Source organism: Rousettus aegyptiacus, unplaced genomic scaffold, assembly GCF_014176215.1.
Source record: "Rousettus aegyptiacus isolate mRouAeg1 unplaced genomic scaffold, mRouAeg1.p scaffold_m13_p_9, whole genome shotgun sequence".
NCBI classification, from domain to species: Eukaryota; Metazoa; Chordata; class Mammalia; order Chiroptera; family Pteropodidae; genus Rousettus; species Rousettus aegyptiacus.
The window spans coordinates 13,317,844-13,338,498 of NW_023416312.1; the positions used below are offsets into that span (position 1 = coordinate 13,317,844).

Sequence of the window (20,655 nt, forward strand, 5' to 3'; positions counted from 1 at the left end):
CAATTTGATAAAGACCATTTTTTAAAAACTACAGCTAACATCATATTTAATGGTATAAGACTGAATGTTTCCACCCTAATATCAAGAACAACAACAATGTCTCCACCCTGATATCAAGAACAATTTAATAACCCATCACTGTTATTAAATGTAATACTGGAAAGTCTTGACATTAAAATATTTTAATGTCAAGAAAAATAAATAATATACTTACATATTATAAAGAAGAATTAAAATTACCCCAGTTTGCAGAAGACATTATCTATTTTGAAAATTCCAAGCAATCTACTAAAAACCCTCTTAGAACTAATAAGTGACTTTGGCAAGGTTGTAGGATACAAGAAACAAGAAACAAAAAACAATCATTATTTTATATACTTAATATGAACATGTGAAAACTGAAATAAAGAATTCCTAAAGTTTTATAAATATGTCAAATTACAGCTCTAGAATCAATGGAACCAAAACAAGTTAAATTAAAACAGATATCCACTTGGGTACATCATTTTAAACTGCTAAGAACCAAAGAATAAAAATATTAAAAGTACCAGAGAAATAAAGATAAATTGCCTACCTGGAATGAATGATAGAAATGCCTGCTTTCTCAAGAGTAGTTATTTATCCATGTAAACCCCTAAAAAATGGAGCAGCACCTTTCCAATGCTGAAAAAAAAAAGATATACCTGTTAATCCAGAATTCTATAATCATCAAATTACCCTTCCAAACTAAGAATGAAATAAGACACATCTACATAATGAAACCTGAAACCATTTGTTACTGGACAACCTATAATGCAAGTACTATTAAGGCAAGGTCTTCAGGCTGAGGGGAAGAAGACACCTCATGGAAATCTAAAACTACAAGAAGTGAAGTGTACTGGAGAGGGCAAATGCTTGAATAAATATAAGACAACTTTTCTCTATTTTGAAATACATCACTACGGAGCACAAATGGTAAATATTCTTCTTTACTTACAATATATGACAAAGATATATTTGTCATATAGGAAATATGACAAAGGAAAGGAAAAGAATTTAAGGAAATAAAGTGGTGTGAGGACATATTCACATCGAGTGGTACTATCATAACTCTAAACAGACCAGGATAAGATAAAGATTCATATGCCAACCCCTTGAGCAACAATTAAATATGGTAATCTGGTTACTACAGCTGTACAATGAATTTCTCCAAAATTTATCTTTTTTTTATATTATATTCATTATTTACTGTTTTTGTTTCCCATTATATTGTACCTCAGTAAGTATCACCATCACATGGCTTGTACCTCACACATACTGGAAACTGAAGAAAATTTTATTGAACTAACGAAATATTTAAATTGAGATAAACTATGTGAAATGATAAGAAAAAAGATCCACTTCTGGGAAGATCATCTGCTTTAACAAAAATAGTTTATCTTATGGGTATATATAGATTGTATTAGTTTTCTATAAAGGAAAAAACATCTACAGATCCAAAAGTATTTCAATAACTAGTGATTACAGAGATAACACTTCCACTACTGGTACACCAGCCTCTTCAGCCCAAGCGTCCTGCTGAGAAAAATGAGGAAATCTGGATTAAAGACTGTTTGAAGGCACTACAACCCAAGGAAGCAAGCATCTGAAGAGACAGAATCCCAGAAGAGAAGTCTATGTGGTGAGATCCACCCAAATTTGCTGCTGCTTTTTCTCTTGAAGCCTTTTGCTGATTCCAAAGATATGATTGAGGATCCAAGATACTAAACAGAAAGCTATAGCTAAGCAGTTAAGGAGCTGAATAGAATTCCATCAGTCTTAATGAACCCAGAGGGCATGGCACAGATGTACCTAACAATGCACCAAGGAAGAGAAGCTCTAGAAAACAAAACAGAGATTCATTTGGTACCCCGAAGAGGCTATGCTCTAATGTCAATATTAACCTAAAATAGAAAACACAAAACTTGAAATCCAGCTTCGAAAAGTCTCAATCAGTGTTTGTGATGAAGGGAACTGTCCCCATCCTAATTGTCTCTGAAAAGCACAAGTGGATGCCATCAAAGAAAGATAAAATCGTACAGAAACTTCAATTACTTCTATAGTATTTTATACAGGAAATTCAGCCTACAATAAAAAATTACCAGACATGCAAAAAGTAAATGGGAAGGAAAACAACACCTGTGTCCTCAAGGATGGGATCCATTTTCTCTATTTACTGACAATGTGGGACAGAGAGAACTAAGATTTGGTTAAACCCATGCAATTGAGAGCAACGGTGAGATATCACTACACCTATACCACCTATTAGATGGGCAACAATGAAAAATACTGACCATAACAAATGATAGCATTGAAATAAAACTAATGTGACTCATATATACTGCTGGTAAGGAGTACAACATATATTCACACTGCAAAACACGTTGATATGTTCTAAAATAATTGAAATGTACAATTATCACGCAATCCAGCTATTCTGTTCCCTGAAGTTTTTGCAAGACAAAGTGAAATTATATCTCCATAAAAAAACTCCTACAAGAATGTACATAATATAGGAAAGGGTGGAGGGCATGGGCAAGATCATACAGGAGAAATATGAGTTTCACAAGGAACCTTTATATTATCTTAATTAGGGTGATGGTTTCATGAATACATACATATCTTAAAACTTATACGGTTAACTTTAGTGTTGTACAATTTATTTTAAATCAATTATACCTCAATGAATCTGTTCAAAATGTGCGGGATGCATCAAATGTGTGGCTTAAAGAAAATTTAGAGCATTAAATTCAAAAGAGGAAGTACAAATATTTAAAATCTGATCATCACCTCAAAAAATTGAAATATTGGAACTTTAAATCAAATATGTAATAAAAAATTGAGATCAATAAAATTTTTAAATGACAAATTTTTAAAATCCAGGGTTTTTTTTGATGGTGTTGTTTTAGACTGGTGCAAACAATGGCAAACCCTTGAAAATATTTAGCAAAAGAAAAAAGCTAAACATTATCACTATTAAGACTGTAGAGAGGATTATCACTACAGATCTTTTGAGACATATACAGCATAAGCAAAGTCATGCCAAGTACATGAAACCAATACATTCCAAGTAATAGTCAGCTTAATAAAAAAAAAAATTAGGAATTCTCAACAATTCTATATCTATTTACTAAATTGCATCTGTAATTAAATCTTTCCTACCAATGATTTTACACCCTGGTGACTGAACACCTTATCTTTTCCATATAATGAAAAAGAAATAACACTAATCTTGCACAATCTTTTCTACAGAATCGAAACATTAAAAACACTTCTGAATTATGTTATGAGACAGCTATAAACTTTACACCAAAATGATAATATTATAAGAAAGGAAAACCAATGGTTTATAGTAGAGAACTGGAGAAATGGAACACCACCTTTTCAATGCTGTAAGAAAAATAAAACTGTCAACTCAGAATTCCATATGCAAAAAAATTATGCTTCCATGATATATATAATTATGTAGATAAATATATAAGATTATTTTTTACTATTCCTTTAAAAAATAACTGACTAGAACTGCTCTACGCCAGCCAAACATCACAGAAAAAACTGAGACTCCATCCCCAATCACAGCACCAAAGGATCACCCTCACCAGATTGTAATTAGTTAACCCAACCTCCCACCTTATGGTGGCCAACAAGGGTCTAGTAGGGAGCAGGACTAGCAGAGGAGGCCTAGCAGAGATTAATGACTTTCATCACAGCCTATGCTAAATAAATCACTCTGTGTGCTGTCTGTGGAGTCTCTGCTAGGAGCTGTAACCTGACACACCTGCTCTTCCTATCAGGGAGGAATTAGTGGAGGCCTAGTGAGGAGCCAGAACTAATCCCACCCAGAGGTAACCAGGAACATCCCCCACTCCTGAGTCAATGAAGGCCAAGAGGGGAACATGGACTTCTATTATCAATCACCTGGTAATAGAGGCAGTGCCTTTACCTTTCCCCTCCTGGTGTGCTATCAGAGAAAACAATAATTGATTCTGAAGGAAGAAAAAAAGAAGGAAAACAGACACATGGACCAATGGAACAGAATCAAGGGTCCAGAAGCAAACCCATATTTATATGGTCAAAGAATTTTTGACAAAAAAAAGCCAAAAACATACAGTGGAGAAAGGAAAGCCTCTTCAATAAATGGTACTAGGAAAACTGGAAAGCCACCTGCAAAAGTATGAAACTAGACTGTTGTCTATGACCACACACCAAAATCAACTCAAAATAGATTAAGGACCTGAATATAACTTGAAACAATAAAATGCATAGAAGAAAACATAGGAACTAAACTTAAGGGCCTTGGACTTAAAGAGGATTTATGACTTTGACCTCAAAGGCAAGGGAAGTAAAAGCTAAAATAAATGAATGTGACCAAATCAAACTAAAAAGCTCCTGCTCAGCAAAATAAATTGTCAACAAGGTAAAGAGACAACCATCCGAATGGGAAAATATATTTACAAGCAACACCTCCAATAAGAGCCTAATATCCAAAATATACAAAGAACTCATATGACTCAATAACAACAAAAAAATAAACGATCCAATCAAAAAACAGGCAGACGACTTGAACAGATACTTCTCCCCAGAGGACATACAAATGACCAACAAATATTTGAAAAGATGCTCAACATCACAAGCTGTTAGGGAAATGCAAATCAAAATTACAATGAGATATCATCTCACACACCCGTTACAATGACTATAATCAATAGGAGAAGCAATAACAAATATTGGAGAGGATGTAGAAAAACAGGAACCCTCATGAACTGCAGGTGGGACTGCAAATTGGTACAGCCACTATAGAAAACAGTATTGAGGTTCCTCAAAAAACTAAGAATTGATCTACCATATATATGATCCAGCAATCCCTCTACTGGGTATTTACCCCAAAGACTTGAAAACCCATATCCAAAAAGATATTTTCACACCGATGTTCATAGCAGCATTATTCACAGTGGCCAGGACATGGAAGTAACCGAAGTGTCCTACAAATAGATGATTGGCTAAAGAAGCTGTGGTACATATATACAATGGAATATTACTCAGCCATAACAAGAGATGAAATATTGTCATTTTCAACAACGTGGATGGACCCTGAAATAATCATACTAAGTGAAATAAGCCAGACAGAAAAAGTTGAAAATCACATGATATCACTTAGATGTGGAATATAAAACTAAAAGCAACAAATGAGCAGGACAAACAAATAGAGACTCATGGACATGGACTATAGACTAGTGGTTACCAGGGGGAAAAGGGTAGAGGAAGAGAGGGGTGGTAGACGGGGTAAAGGGGGTCAAATATAGGGGGTAGAGGGAGGGCAAATTGGGTAAAGGGAATCAAATATATGGTAGCTGAAGGAAACTGGACTTTGGATGGTTAACACACAATAAAATATACAGATGTCAAATGAAAATGTACACTCGAAAATTATATGATTGTTTTAACCCATGTTACCCCAATAAGTTTAATAAAAATTAATCAATCAATTAATTAAATCTTAAAAAAAAAAAAAAAAAGAAGTTACCTAGTCAAGACCATGGAGAGGAAACAATGGAGGTTAAAAAAGAGAGAGAGAAAACAAAGACTCAGGGACCTGTAGATCAATAACAAATGTTCTAATAATCCTGTAATTGGAATCACATAAAGAATTAGCAGAGTGTGGGACTGAAAGAGTACTTTAAGAAATAATGCCTAAAACCTAAATATTTCAAAAGACATGAACCTAAAGATTCAAGCTTAGCAAACCCTATCAGTTTAAATCTAAAAATCTGCACCAAAACATGCCACAGTCAAACATCCAAAAACTGAAGACAAAACAAAAGTTCTGGAAAGCAGCAAGAGAGAAATAATACCTTACCTATTATGGGGACGAGGGGGGAGAAAGCCATTCAAATACAGTCTATCATCAGAAACCAGGTAAGCTAGGGTGAGTGGCATATTGTTCAAATGCTGGAAAAAAAGAACGATCAAACCAGAATCTTATATATGACAAAAATACCCTCTGGACTGAAGTGAAAACCAAGACATTCTCAGATGAAGAAACACTAAAAGGACTGCCAGCAAAATGCCTTAAATCATGCACAGAAGAAGTGTAAAGGAAGTATTCTAAATAGAAAGTAAATCAAAGAAGAAATATCTTGAAATGAAAAGAAAGAACAAAGTAAGCAAATACACAGATGAGTACAATAAACTTACTTTCTACTTTTGAATTTTCTGAATTAGGTTTTCAGCTGAAGCAAAAATTATAATATTGTCTGATATGGATCTCAATGTATATGCAGGAAATACTAAGACAATTATAATAAAAACAGGAGGAAAGTGAAAGGGATATTATATAAGGTAAGATTTCTATTCTTCACTAGAAGTGGTAAAATGATAACAGTAGATTGACAGCAGATATGTAAGATGTCCAGAGTAATCAGTAAAAAGAGGAATGCAAAAAGATACACTCAAATACAGTATAGATAAGTAAAATTTGAATTCTAAAAAATTGTTCAAGTGCCCACAGGAAAGAAAACAAAACAAAAATTAAAATATGAAAAACAAAAAAATAAATGACACGCTTAAGTCTTAATATATAATAACATTAAATGAAAATGGCCTAAATATATCAACTAAAAGACAGATGTTGGCTGACTGTATTAAAAAATGACTCAATTATTTTCTGCCTACATCGAAATCACTTTAAATATGATATAGACAGATTGAAAGTAAAGAATGAGAAAAGATACATTACACCGACAGTAATAAAAAGAAAGCAGGACAGTATGGTGTTGGATGGTAACCAGATTTATAGTGGTTATCATTTTACCACAGTATATACAAATATTGAATCATTACATTAAAACTAATACAATGATATAATTGAAATTTTATATTATAATCTGACACTAATGCTATATCTTATATTTTATAACCTGAAATTAATGTTTTGTCAATTATACCTCAATTAAAAAAACAGAAAGGTAATATGAATGAATATCAGATAAAGCATAATTCAGAACAAAGAAAGTTAATAGAGACAAAAATAGACATATGACAAATGCTCAGTGCAACAAGAAGATAGATACAGTAATCCCAAATGTATACAAATGAAAATGTACCCAACGAACAGGGCTATACAATATGAGAAGCGAAGCTGATATAACTAAAAGGAAAAATAGATTAATCTACAATTATAGATGAAAATTTCAAGTTCCCCTTCTTAACAATTGATAGAAACAATTACACAGATTTACCAAGGACACTGAAGAAATCAACACCACCATTAACCAATACAATTTGATTGATATTTATAGAAGTTGCACCTAACAACAGCAAAATACAAATTATTTTCAAATACCCATGGAACATATACCAAGATAAACCATATCCTGTGGCATAAAAGAAAGCTCAACAAATTTAAAATAACTGAAATTCTAAGAGCATGTTCTCTGTCCACAATGAAATCAAAGGAGAAATCAATAAATAGAAACAGAACAGGAAAATCAAAATTTTGCCAACAAAACAACATACTTTTAAAAAATCTATGAGTCAGAGAGGAAGTATCAAGAAAAAAAAATTGAAATCAATGAAATAAATTAAAAAGAAAATACAAACATCAAAATTTAAGATAGAAAGCAGAAATATAAAAATAGTAAATAAAAGAGGAGGAAACACTTTCTAATAATCCATTTTATGAAGTTAATATTACCATAATATCAAAACCAAAGAGATACCAAAAAAAAAACCCAAAAAACCACAATGCATTAATACCTCTTGAATATAGACACGAAATCCTTAACATAACACTAGCAAAGAGAATTCAACAATATATATAAAGATATATGTACCACAAACAAGTGGTGTAATTCTAGGCATCCAAGGCTGGTTCAGTATTTGAAAACCAATTAATGTAATCTACCATATGAACCTGCTATGGAATGAAAATGACATGAACATATTGACTATTAACCAAATTCAATACCCATTCATATGAAAGCAAAAGCTATCAACCAAATTTAATACCCATTCATATAAAAACTCTCAGAAAAAAGAGAAACTTCCTAAATTTGATAGAGGGCATATATGAAAGATCTACAATATGCATTATGCATAGTGGTTAAAAACTAAATGCTTTCCTGTTAAAGTTTAGAAAGCATATCCATATTCATAGCTTTTATTTGAAATAGTGTTGGAAGGTGAGCCAGGGTAATAAGGCAAGAAAAGGAAATAAAAGGCATAAAAACATGAATGGAAGAAATGAAACTACTGCTATTTTCAGATGCCAAGATATCTACATAGAAAATTCCAAGGAGTCTATACAAATTTCTTAAATAAGTGATATTAGCAAGGTTATAGGATACAAGATGAACATATAAGTTCAAATGTATTTCTATATGCTATCAATAATCATGCGGACACTGAAATAAAAAATATGATTCATGATTTCTTAAAAATTACCTACTCAGAAATATTAGAAGATTTAGGATTTAATAAAAATTTAAATTCTCCCCTCATTGATATACAGATTTAATATAATTCCTAAGTAAATTCTAACAATATTTTATAGATATTAACAAGGTCATTTTAAAATTAAATGAACACAGAATGAAACTACAACAGCTAGCAAAATTTTGAAATAGCAGGGTAAAGAAGGAAGAATCTCTCTATCCAATTTCAAGATGTATTATATAGCTGCAATATTCAAGACAGTGTGGTATTACTAAAGAGACACAGATCAATGAAAAAGAAAGGGAACCTAGTAATAGCCCCATGCAGTACGGCCAATTTGTTTTTGATAAAGCTGCAAAAGCAATTCAATTGAAAAATAACAGTCTTTTCAAAAACTGTGTTATAGTAATTGGCTATCCATAGTCTAAATATACAGCCTCAATCTAAATTTCACATCTCATACAAAAGAAAAAAAAAACTGTATCACAGATCTCCTTGTAAAACAAAATCTGTAAAACTTATATAAAAGACATACATTATAAACATTCAGGTCCTAGGGCTAAGCAAAGAGCCAATAGATTTGATGCCAAACATACAATCTATACAAAGCAAAATTAATAGAGTAGACTTCATCAAATTTTAAAACATTTGCTCTGCTCTTCTGTTAAGCAACTGGAACAAGCAGCTACATACTGCGAGAAATTATTTACAAGTCATATAAATTGACAAAGGATAAGTATCTATAATATACACAGAACTCTCATAACAAAAATTTTTTAAAATCTAACTGGAAAATAATCAAAAGAAATGAAGAGAAATTTCACCAATGATGACACACGTATGGTAAATAATCACATGAAAATTGTTTAGCACCATAGACATCCAGCAAATGCAAATTAAGATCACAATGAGATATCACTACACACCTACTAGAATGGCTAAAATAAAAAATAGTTACATCATAAAATGCTGGCAAGGGTGCAGAAAAATTCATGAATTGCTTGTTGTAATATAAAATGCAGTCACTCTGGAAAAGTTAGGCAGTCTCTATAAAAACTGAACATGCAAATAGCATATGACACAGAAATTGTACTTTTGGGTATTTATCCCAGAAAAATTAAGACTCATGTTCACAAGGAAACATGTACTGAAATATTTATCACAGCTTTTTCAGGAAAAGCTCAAAATTGGAAACACCCAGATGTCTTTAAAAATATGAATGACTGAACAAAATGTGATACATCCATACCACGGAATTATCCTCTGCAATAAAAACAAAAAACTATTTATACACTCAACAACCTTGATGACTCTCCACATAATTATTCTGAGTGAGAAAAAGCCCATCCCAAAGGTCAATAAAGAATGATTCCACTTATAAAATATTCATTAAATGAAAAAAATTATAGATATGAAGAACAGATTAGTAGTTGCCAGAGGTCAGTGATGCGCAAAGGGGCAAAGGGGTTGCCTATAAAATGGAAACACCAGGGATTCTTGTGGTGATTGAAATGTTCTGTATCTTGACTATATAAATGTTAATACCCTGGTTGAGATATTGTACTACACATTTGCAGGATGTTAAAATTGAGTGGAACTGGATATAAGGTACCCACAATCTATATAATATTTCTTAAGTGCAAATGAATGTACAGTTACCTAAAAAAAGAAATTAAATTAATATTGTTTATAGTCTTGATATAAAGTTGCAATTGTCTATGGGAGGGAAAAGAAAACACCTATTAGCTAAAACCTATTTCAAAAAATAGTTTTGGGGAAGACATCTGCTTCTTATAATAGTCAAATAGCCCAAACATTCTGCTAAGAAAAACGGGGAAAGCTGAAAATATATGAAAGACATCTCTTCAAGGTATCACAAATTCAAGGAAGCAAGCATGGAAAGGACAGGGTCTCAGGAATAAGAAAAACTCAGTCAGCAAGATCCAAATTTGGTACCTCTTTCCTCCACAAAGTATTTGTTAATTCAAAAGAGGTGATTGGACACTCAAGATGCTGAGCAGGAAGTTGAAGCTAAGCAGCTAAGCACCTTGATCAGTTCCTCAGTACTCTCGGCATCACAGTGAACACAAATTGAGCTCAGGACCCAGCAAGGAAGAAGGCTAACAAAACAAAACAAGCCTGTGGGTTCTTTTGGCATCCCTGAAGGGCTATGCCCTAAATGTCTATATGAACCAGAAATAGAAAATACTTCATAAGACTAGAAACTCAGTTTCAAAAGTTGGACTTAAGGTGAAAAGGAACTTCCCGCAGGTAAGTGCCTGTGAATAGTGGGGGGAAAAAATGGTCCCTAAAGAAAGAAAAATATCACCCAGAGCCTACAATTATCTCTACAGTATTTTTTACAGAAAATCTCACCTGCAATAAATAGAAAGAATTAACATCAGGCCTTTGATCTGTTTTCTCCATTTACTAGGGATGGCAGGGACAGAAAGAACTATGATTTGGTTATACCCATGCAACTTGGACAATGAGATACTGCTGCACACCTATTAGAAGGACTATAGTTAAAAATAATGACCATAGCAAGCGCTGACAAGAATGCAGAGCAAAGGAGACATTCATTCTGCTGGTAGGATGTAAAATGGTATAATCAGCTTGCAACATATTTACCACATTTTAAAGTAACTTAAAGATATCCTAATTCTTTGAAGTTTTTTTCTTTTTTTAAAGCCTACAGCACCTGGTCTTCCTAGGTGGTCTCCCATTCAAGTACCAACTAGGCCCGACCCTGCTTAGCTTCCAAAATCAGGTATGTTCAAGTTTGCATAGCTGTAGGCTAAAGTTTATTTTTAAAACATGAAAGTACAAGAGCATATAAGGATCTGCACCAGAATATGTATAGTATGGAATTTGGGCAGGATCCGAAGGGAGGGAATATGAATGTGCCATAAGGAAACTTGGAAAGGTAGGTGAAATGGATATTTACATTATCTTGATTGTGTTGATAGTTTCACATATATATACATATCTCAAAACACATACTGTTTATTTTAAAGTTGTGCAGTTTATTTTAAATCAATTATACCTCAATAAAGCTATTAAAATATATGAGATGCACCAAAGTATATGTATAAAGAAAAAGTTGTAGCATTAATTGCACAAGCAGAAATGCTGAAAAGTTAAGATCTGATAATCTACCTCAAAAAATTGGAAAAAAAGAGTAATTTACTACTAATAATTAGAGACATGAAATAAAATTAAGATCAATTGAATTTTAATGATTGCAGAGAATACTAATTCTGAAGTTTCTTTTTAATAGAATAAAATAACTTGATTGTGCTAATCATTTCACAATGTACACGTATGTTAAATTGTACACCTTAATGCAAACACTGTATCAATTACATCTCATTAAAGCTGGAATAAAAATTTAAAAATTCCTTGTAAGACTTATCAAGAAAAATTTTAAAACATACATATCAATGCTATAAATATAGAAGGGATCCTCGCTGCAAACCCTGGAAGCAAATACATACTATTATAAATAAAATAAATAATAATAAATTTGAAATTATATGAAACGATGCAAAATTTTTTAAATCTCTAGAAAATCTCAATAATCCTATAGTTATTAAATAAACTGTCTATAATAAGAACCCCTCCTATAAATGAATTCCACGTCCTTGTGTCTGAATTGCTGATCTTTTCCATACAATGAGAAAGGAATAACAACAGTCTTCCACAAACTTTCTCTCACAACAGAAAAATTCCCCAAAATGTTCTAGGATACCTTTATAAGCTTTACACCAAATTAATGAAGATAATTATAAGACAGTAAATATTAGGTTTATATCCCATATGAGCAAATAACAGGAAAAAAAATAACATTTGATAAATGGAATCTAGGATGCATCAACTATAAAATATAATGTATAACTTGAGGTTAATCCAAGAATAAATTCCTGTAGGTATAAAATTATGAAATCAAACCACTTTCAGAAAACAAAGAAAAAAAATCATGTACTATCCCACTAGATACAAAGAAACCATTTGACATCATTTACCACCCGCTTAAGACTACAAAAAAACACACACACACACACAAAACAATGCAGCAAACATCATACTTAGTGATGAAATATGGAAAAACTCTCTGTTGTAATCAGAAAAGATAAAAGGATTTGTACTGTCACTAGTTCTATTGAATGTCTTATGGCAGTCCTAGCCAGGGCAATGAAAGGAAATATTTAGAAGACCTTAAACTGGAAAGGAAGATATACAACCATCACTATTCACAGATTATGTGTTTATATTTCCAGAATATCTAAAAGCAATCTGTAGGTAATGTATTAGAAATAGCAAGCTAAAAGATTTAGCAAGATTGATTAATACTATACAGTAAAACATAAACATATTTTTTCTGAGAAAAACAATTCTTAATAAACTTCTCATATACATCATTAGAAATGGCACAAAAATCCACAGGATGAGGTTATATTTTTAAGGATTTTTCTATATATTTATCAGATAAACTTGAGAGTCACTATAACCCTAATCATTATTATAATTTCCTCTGATATCATGGTATCAGAAGCCACTGAATATAAGATCAACTTTATAATATACTTGACATTTAATATCAGTGGAACTTTTTTCTAATTCTGTTATTTTTAAGCATAGCTTTTTATCCTGTCGTGCACTAACTCTAAAAGGGGAGGAAAGCAAAACATATGCCATCTTGTTTCTATTTCTTTGATTTATCATTTATTAATAACACATTATTGTGGGTTCAGTGAAAAAATCTTGAAAAATGTAGACCTATATTCCCTCTCAGAAGTAACCATAATTAGCAATGAAATGTATATATTAGTAGATATATACATAAGTATGTATTCACATGAATATATAAATTGTGCACATATCTAAAAGTAATTTAAAATTTGCTTTCTTTTTTAGAAATATATCTTGAAAATTTATTCTATAAGTATATATAGCTCTATCTGAACGGCTGCAAAAGCTGCATGGTACACAGTATAACTTATTCAGAAATAGCAGTCTTGACTTTTTTGTACCCATAATTTAACACATGTGTATGATTAACTGTGTCAGATGCAGTACTAAAAGGCAAATTACTGCGTAAAGGTGTAAGTAAATTAAAACTGGTAAAAAGTGCCAAACTACTACTAAAAAGTCAGTGTAATTTTATACTGTTCAATAAACTGATATCAAGACAAAAATTGTCTTGTTATGTATTTCACTTATACTAAACATTAATCATAATTAAGCAATTAATAGAGGAATTGCTAATTTATACTTAATTCTGCACACACTTAGATGCAATTGATAAGTTCATTTGTTAACCCATCATTACATAATTATTTGAAATACCAACATTATTATATATTAAGCCCATAGATATTCTTACTCATATCTTCTCATTATCTTCTTTATGTGCTATATATTGCTTGCTACTGATTAGTTCTGATATTTACTGTATTTATATAAATCACTTTTAATACAGAGTATGTTTCACCAAAGTATAATGGTATTATGTGTTATATAATAGCCATAGATATGAAACATTTTGCAATTAGGCAATACAAATGTCGCTTCATTATTCTTTATCAGGAGATTGTGGCTGTTGATTCAATTTCTCATCTAAGTCACAAGTAATACCAGAGTAGCAATATTAACAAACCATTTTGATATTTTGCTTGGAATGTGCTTTAATTTATTTTAATTTGTGTAAAATATGTGCAGATAGATTTATGAATAATAAAATAAAATTTTTGATTTTTGGCTTTTGTTATTTTTCATATGAGCCAAATGTTTTGCTTTTGCTTTGCTTTATTACTGGTGTCAATCAAATAAATTATCCTTTTATTTACACAAATGGAATAACTGGAATTGATATAAAAGCTGAAGTTTTTAAAATCTTTTATTACTAAACATTATATTTGACATCTATATCAAATATGAATATCAATGAAGTGAATAAATGTATGCTCACCAAAAACTTCTGAGAAATAAATATACATTACTAATCCATGAACAATGATTTAAATGATGGTTACCTTCTCAAAAGGAATCATGGAGAACCAGAAAAATGGAGCAGACTCTTTCCACTGATGAAATAAAAGATATAATTTTAAATCCAGAACCATGCAAGCACAGTTTCCAATGCACAAACATCATTTTTGGTTCAGGAGCTTAAGTATACAATATTGGACGGATAGGTGTCTTATACTGACCAGGAGAGGATCCCTAAGAAGCCAAGTTAAAAGATAAAAACATGGGGAGAAATGTGAGCAAAGATATCAGAAGATGCATATTTCCGTGGAAACAATTCACATAATTAGTTTGGCCTTGCCACCAAGCAAAAAACAAAACAAACAATAAGAAGAAGCCAGGTGAGGAAAGCAGACTCCACATTCCCTACCTTATCCAACATGTCTAGTTTTTAACAACAAAAATTGAGACATACAAAGAAAATTTGTTGTTACAAATCCTGCAAAACAAGAAATTCTAAAGGAAGTTCTTTGGCATGAAGGAATGACACCAGACAGCAATTAAAATCCACCTGGAAGAAACAAACCTCTCCAGTAAAAGTAATTATGTAAGTAATGACAATACAAAGCACAATTAAATTTTGATGTTTCCTTCTTATTATAACTTATTTAAAACACAACTGCACAAAACATTACCTATAAAATTGTATTTTGGCCATGTATCATATATAAATATAATATATTTGACAATAAGACCACAAAACAGGGAATTGTGAATGGATCTGTACAGGAGTAAAAAAAGAAATAAATGATAACACAAGTCATAAGAAGAAATGAAATGATTCAGATACAGTACATAAGTTTAATATTAAAAAAATCTATAAATATGATTTATCTCTTCCTCTAGCTTATTCATTAGAAATAAGATTATATAAAATACTTAACATATAATACTGTATTGTTGGGTGTGTAACATATAGAAACATAATACCTATAACAATAGCACAAGAATAAGAGCTATATAGGAATAAATGTTCTATATTTTACTGGAATTAATGTAAGTCTAAAGTAGACTCTAATAAGCTAATATTTCTATTGTAAACCACAGAGAAACCACTAAGATAATAATCCAAAAATAAGGTTAAATTGTTAATGAAATTTAAATGTTCTAATTAATAAAAGGAAATCAATAAATGAGAAACACAGAGGGAAGTAGTCATGAGCATATAGAAAAAACAATGCAGACATAAATCCAACCATACCAAGAATAACATTAAATGCAAATGGATTAAGCAATCTAAGCAAAAGACTGTTACACAAAATAAGAAAATAAGATACAACTATATATGATCTACATGAAACACATATTAGTTTTAAAGCTGCAAATATGTTGAAAGTAAAAGAATGGGAAAAACTACCAGACAAAGGGCAACATAAGAGAGAGGGAGCGGCTATATTAATATCAAGCAAAATCAGAAAAAACTGTTACTAGACATTTTATAATGATAACAGGCCCAACTGTCCATAAAGATGTAAAAATTATAAACAGATATGCCCCATAACTAGAAAATGCAAAAATACTTCAAGCAAAACCGATAGAATTGAGAGGAAAAGCAAACATTTCAACCGTAATATGTGGAGATTTCACTACCTCACATGCAACAATGAATAGAACAAGGCAAAATATCAACAAATAAGTATAAAATATGAACAACACTATAAACATCTAGGCCTAGAATATATCTCCAGAATACACCATCCACCAAACAATAGTTTTAAAAGGATTAAAATAAAGTAGGTTCCCTGAAACAATAACAGAAATTAGATGTCTGTTTATTACCTTGATTGTAGTGATGGTTTCACAGGTGCATGCATATACTCTAATACATCAAACTGTTTAGATTAAATATGTGCAGGGTTTTGTATAACACACCTCAATAAAGCTATTAAAATAAACCAACGGACAAAAATTTAAAATTTAAAGAAAAGCAGAAACAAAACCACTCCACACCATATAAACAATATATCAAAGAGGAATTGAAATGGGAAATTAGAAAATTAAAAAGACAACTGATTCTTAAGCAAAAATGTTAAAGAACATTTTGGAAGTAAAATACATGACTGGCAAAATTCACTGAAATGTAAGCTCAAGATTATGTATGTAATTGAATATTAAATTTCCTACGTTCAAGAAAATTAAAGGGAAGAAATAATTTGGTTCACGTGATTAAAACGCAAAAAACGAAAATTAAAGGGAAGAATGAATATCCATCAATTTGAGGTTATAATAAAAATTTTAAATAAAAAATATCTGAAAAAAAGACCACAAAGAAAGGGGGAGATACATGGGAGTTTCCAGTTGTATGACTACACTTGCTTAAATTGATACTTTCTGAACTCTAAGCAAACCACAGCAAGTAACGTTTCATATGCCAACCTCTAGAGGGACAAGTAAACATAATACAAAGAGGTATAGGTAACACTTTAGACTACTGTACATTATAAGTAATCAGAAAACTTCTCTCTTGTAATATAACCCACATTAACTTGATTGGCTTTCACTAGGCTACACCTAGTGGAATTATGTACCTGCACCACATAATCCATATCTGGCACACGTTGGGAACTAGAGAAACACTTAGGCAATCGATAAAAAAATAAGTAACGAGTACATTAGGCAAATAAGGACAGAAAAGATCCACTCTTTGGGAGATTACATGCCTTAAAAGAAAATTGTTTTCTTATTGATATGAAGATTGAACTAATAAGGTATAGCAGGAAAAACAATTATAAAAACTTATTCCAAAAAAAGAGTATATATGTATCTGCTTTCAGTAATGACTGAGCACCTCTATTAACTCAATTAGTCTGCTCAGAACAATTAAGAAACCAGGAAGATAGGAAAGATATTACTCGAAGGCACCACAAACCCAAGGATGCAAGCATTTGAAGAGATGAGATCTCAGAAGAGAAGTCCAAGTGATGAGACCCAAATTTGGTACCTCTTTTCCCTTCAAGGTACATGCTTATTCATGACTGGGGTGTTGAGAAGCCAAGATGCTAAAGAGAAAGTTGTCGTTTAGAAACTACGTAGCTGAGGAGGGCTTCCAGCAGTCTCCCCAGCTCAGAGAACACAGCCTGGAAAAAAGGTGCGCCAGAGAGAGGAAGACTCTGGAAGACAACCCACTTCATTTGTGATCCCTGAGAGTCCACCGACCTAAATGTTCACATCAACCAGAAACAGAAAACCGGTCACCAAACCTGAGACCCAGCTTCAAAAGAACTAATTCCCTGATCGCCACAGGATGAACTGTCCACATACTGTCAAGCCTCTCAGAAGCAAAAACAATTGCTCGCTGGAAGAAAAAATCATTCAGAGCCCCTGCCTACTTCAATAATATTTCACACAGAAAATCCAGCACACAACAAAAAATACCACTGCAAACCCACTAAAGAGCTACAATTAAAAACACTGACCATAACCAGTGCCTGCAGGAATATAAAGCAACTATGACTCACACTGTTAGATGTAAAATGGTATAGTTGCAAAACATTTTGACACATTCTAACAAAACTTTAAAATACACCTCTCACATAATGCAGTCATTCTATTCCTTGTAGCTTATCCAATAAAGATGAAATTATATGTCCACACAAAGACTCATATAAGAACTTCGCTAGCAGGGGAAAGTGCGGAGTGCTTGGGCAGGATAACGAGGGGGAGATCCAAATGTGCACACGGAAATCTAGGGAGAAGGATGAATACCTTCATTAGCTACCTTGACTGTGGTGATGGTTTCACAAACACACGCATGCACACATAAATGCACACATGTATCGAAATACACGGTGCTTACTTTTAAGCTGTGCAGTTCATTTTAAATCAACTTAATTCCAGTAAGTTCTTAAACATTGTGCGGGATGCGTCGAAGCAAGTGTCTAAAGGAAAATTTAGAGCATCGATGCAAAAGAGGAAAGCTTAAAAATCTCAGATTTGAAAATACACTTCACAAAATGAGAACATAAAACAGGAATTTAAAACCGAAATTCTGAACATGAAAAATTAACACCCACTATGAAAACATAAACAAATGACAAATCCAAGACTTTTTTATTTAAACGACAAAAATATGATAAACCCCTGGCAATACTGATCGACGGAATGAAGAAGACACACGCTATCAATAATAGCAGGATTATAGAGGGGATGATCGTTAGGTTCCTGGAGACATATACATTATGTAATAAGGAAACGTATAGCAATAAACTTCAAATTTATGAAGTGATAAATGCTTTCTTAAATAACAAGAGAGTCAAACTAGGAAATCTCAAGGATTCTGTATTATGCAATAAACTGCATCTGTATAGAAAAACCTTCCAAAACCTGAATTCCATATCCCGATATCCTGATGTTTCCCATATCCCTGAGAAATAAAGAACACCAATCTTGAACAACCTCTTCTACGAAAGAAAAACAGCAGAAAACCCTTGCCAAAATGTTTTATGAGACCCCTACAAGCTTGACACCAAACTGACACCATTGCATGAAAGGAAAATCAAACTTTTTTATGCCTCATGACAAACACCAAAAAAGTAAGTTAAAACCTTATGTTCCACTAACAGAATCCAAAGATAATTCAACTATGTAATACACCAGAAACAAATTGGGTTTAATACAAGAATGGATTCCTGTTGGCTTAACACTTTCAAATAAAACTCCCTTGAAAAACAGAGGAATGAAATCATGTCACTATGACAGTAGGCAGAGAAAACATATTTGATTTAATTAACTGCCTACTGATGATTTTTTTAAAAACCTTAGAAAGCCGCAGCATATATAGTTACTGGTGAAACACTGAAGAACTTTTCCTTGAGATCAAAATGGAGACAAGGATGTCTACTATCACCACTACTATCAACGTTTTAGGGAAAATTTAGTCAGGGCAATAATGAAATAAAGAAAAAGAAGAGAAATCAAACACAAAGATTGGACATGACTAAATGAACATGTCTTATTCACAGATCACATAATTACGTCTCCACGCGATCTAAAAGCAACTTATAGGTAAAGCATTAGAATTGATTTATCAAGGTTGTTGGATACAGTTAAACATAAACACATTTCTCTGAGAATAGCAATAACCTTTTCATATACATCATAAGAAATAGCACAAAGACTCCACAGGACAAGGATATGTGTTTAAGGCATTTGCTATGCAGCCCTCAGATAAATTTTGAGAGTCATGATAACTCTGATATTGTCATTTTTCAATGATATCATATTAATAGAGATCACAAAAGATAAGAAACTTTTCAATACACTTGCCATCGAATGCAAAGGGAACAACAAAGAGCATTATTTGTGACAATGTTACCTGTGGTCCCTAATAATGATCTCATTTTAGAAATGAGAGAAATAAAATCACAAAAAGTCTTATGGGGAAATAATTCATTATGACACACTTTAAAGAAGCGGATCTCTAATCAGTCAATGTTTTCAGCATGACTTCTTATCTATTCTGTACTACCTACCATAAGAGGGGAAAAAAATTTAAAGAATTCAACAGGTTCAAAAAAAGATCATTAGCGACATACCATCATACAACTATTTAATTTTCTTTTACCACTAGCAAATTCAGTGTATGCTCATTGCGAAATTTTCAAAAAAATGCAATGCATATTTCACTTCAGAATTACCCAAGAATATCAATAAAGTGTGCACGGAAACAGATATATACATGAATATGTATTTACATAAAGAATACAGTTACATGTGCACACATCTGAAATTTTAATTACCTTTCTTCTTTATTAGTAATACATCATGGGGAGATATTATGTATAAGTACATAAGATATACCTGATTGCCTGTATAGTTACACAATATCCACAGAATGAACACATATAATTCATTAAAAAATACTTCCTTTGCCAATTATGTAACCATACATTTATGCTCAATTGTGATATAGTCCTCAAATCAAATTAGTTTTTTAGAATATGTAAAAAGTTAGTATAAATGCCAAATTAATTTCCAAAAGACCAGTACCGCTTTATAATTCCTCAATAATTTGTGATCACTTTAAAGAGAATCTTATCTTTCATTTAATTTGTACGGATTATTAAGCATATTCAGTATAATTGTGGACAATTCGTGCTTATTTTGTGTAAATTGTTGTGTTTTACTATTCCGTGTGTTAGTTTATCACTTTTTAATTATACGGAATAACAAAAA

At 31.9% G+C, this 20,655-nt stretch overlaps 1 long non-coding RNA gene across 3 annotated transcripts in view; it reads right to left on the reverse strand.

Annotated features, from left to right (window-relative positions):
* Nucleotides 1-576: 576 nt before the first annotated feature.
* LOC107502949 overlaps nucleotides 577-20,655 on the reverse strand; it is a 51,219-nt gene continuing 31,140 nt past the window's right edge. For all 3 annotated transcript variants that reach the window (XR_001595114.2, XR_001595115.2, XR_001595113.2), the window contains one exon: nucleotides 577-663. This is a non-coding gene — a long non-coding RNA (uncharacterized LOC107502949). The remainder of the gene's footprint in view (nucleotides 664-20,655) is intronic.